Source organism: Carassius carassius, chromosome 45, assembly GCF_963082965.1.
Source record: "Carassius carassius chromosome 45, fCarCar2.1, whole genome shotgun sequence".
Lineage (NCBI taxonomy): Eukaryota > Metazoa > Chordata > Actinopteri > Cypriniformes > Cyprinidae > Carassius > Carassius carassius.
In genome coordinates, this window is record NC_081799.1 from 20,959,474 (window position 1) to 20,961,964 (window position 2,491).

The 2,491-nt window shown below is 35.8% G+C and overlaps 1 pseudogene; it reads left to right on the forward strand.

Annotated features, from left to right (window-relative positions):
• Positions 1–736: 736 nt before the first annotated feature.
• On the forward strand, positions 737–1,737 carry LOC132127022 (trace amine-associated receptor 13c-like; annotated as a pseudogene).
• The last annotated feature ends 754 nt before the right edge of the window (positions 1,738–2,491 follow it).

Sequence of the window (2,491 nt, forward strand, 5' to 3'; positions counted from 1 at the left end):
GCAGAGTCAGAACGAGTTCTGAGCATTGTAGGAAGCCGAAGAATGTAAGCAATAACATGAATCTAAAGTTTGATCATTTTCCGGATTTGGATAGCATGATCGTATGAGATTATGCTGAGGCTAAGTAGGTTAGTGGTTAGTGGAGGGAGTTTGGTGGTTTGGCATAGATTCTTGTTTCATAAACCTTTAACAAGCATGGACGTGTGAGAATTAGATATTTTTTTTAATTTTACCAATTCCAAACTTCACCAGTCTTAATAACTAACATAAATATTATTGTCATTTTTTAAGTGATATATAACTTATGAATGAGAATGTTTAGAATGTATTACACTTAAATACTGTACTTTATCCTGTTGAGCAGGGAAGAGGAGAGGCATGTGTAAGCAGTGTTATTAACAAAACACACACATATATAACTGTGACAAAAACACATACCTGCACCTTGATGAGAAAATAACTCATAATAAATAACTGTTTGTGGTTCCACAACTGTGTTCGACTTTACTTAGTTTTTTTTTTTTTTTTTTTTTTTTACTACATGACAAATAGCCTAGACATGGACAGAGGAGATTTTTATTACACACAACTTCCCAATAATTATAATTATAATATAATTATTCAGCATCAGAGTGGGCGTTAGATGGGTTGGTCAGTGTGACCTAGACACTATAAATGAAAGCACAGTAAGGAGAGCAGAACAAACTCCCAACAGGAGGACACTCACTCATGGCTAATGAGACAGAGAATCATGAGACTCAGTACTGCTTTCCTGCAATCAACTCATCATGCATCAAGGGAAAACGCTCCAGTTTTGAACATGATATCATCTATATGTTTGTATTATTGCTGTCAGTCTGGACTGTGTTTCTGAACCTGCTGGTGATCATCTCCATCTCTCATTTCAAGAAGCTTCACACTCCAACAAACCTGATCATTCTTTCTCTGGCTTTGGTCGACATGCTTGTTGGACTAATTGTGATACCCATAGAAGGAATCAAGCAAATTGAGACATGCTGGTACTTCGGAGACACTTATTGTGGACTGTTTGTGATCATCGTTAGGTTGCTCCTTATTATATCTCTTAGTAATTTGGTATTAATTGCTGTGGATCGCTATATGGCAGTGTGTCACCCTTTACTGTACCCACAGAAAATAACTACAACTAAAACTTTAATAAGCATCTGTCTCTGCTGGTTTTGCTGTTCAGTGTACATTGTTTGGTTTGTAATAAGTAACGGATATTTTAATATGTCTGACACAACACTCTGTTATGGCCAGTGTATTATTTTGATTACACCTGCTTGGAGATTTATTGATGTAATAGTTTCTCTTTTATTTCCTTGTACTGTGATCATCACTGCATATTTGAGGATATTTTATGTTGTGCAAAGGCAAGTCAAAGTTATTAACTCTCAAATTAATGGTGTAAAATGTGTAATAGACATTTCAGTGAGGAGGAAATCTGAGACCAAAGCTGCTCTGACATTAGGAATCATTGTGACAGCTTATCTTCTTTGCTGGATTCCGTTTTTCATCTGTTCTCTAACAAAAAAAGTCTCCTTCACTACACTTACAGTTCTAACATGGACTTCCTATATAAACTCAGGTCTGAATCCTATTGTCTATGCTTTATTTTACCATTGGTTTAAAATATCTGTTAAAAACATTCTAACTCTTAGAATTTTTCAGCCAGCATCCTCTCTGATGGACATTTTTACTGATTGGCATGAATGATTTACAGTGTATTCACATGCTCAGATAAAGGAATTACACATAAAATAATCATCAATAACTAAATATTAGGTTATGTTTGATGATCAGCTAACTTTCTCAGACCACATTGCTAAAATTGTCCGGTCCTGCAGATTTGCTTTATTCAACATTAAGAAGATCATGCCCTTTCTTTCGGAACATGCTGCACAACTCCTTGTTCAAGCTCTTGTTCTGTCCAGGCTGGACTATTGCAATGCTCTCCTGGCAGGTCTTCCAGCCAATGCTATCAAACCTTTACAATTAATCCAGAACGCGGCAGCAAGATACATTTTTAATGAGCCAAAAAAATACGTCACACCACTGTTTATTAATTTGCAATGGCTACCAATAGCTTCTCGCATAAAATTCAAGGCATTGATGTTTGCATACAAAACTACCACTGGCTCTGCACCCCTTTACCTAAATTCATTTCTTCAGACTTAAGTGCCCTCTAGAAACTTGCGTTCTGCTAGTGAACATCGCTTGATTGTGCTATCCCAAAGAAGCACAAAGTCACTTTTACGGACTTCTAAATTAAATGTTCCCTCCTGGTTGAATGACCTCTACAACTCAATCTGAGCAGCTGAGTCCTTAGCCATCTTAACCCATCTCTTCCATCTTTATTTGACCGTCTAACCTTAGCACTCACTATTCTAATTCTATTATAAAAAAAACAAAAAAATTTTTTTAACTATCATTCTAATATTTTTGTATTGTCTATTTTCTTTTTATTATA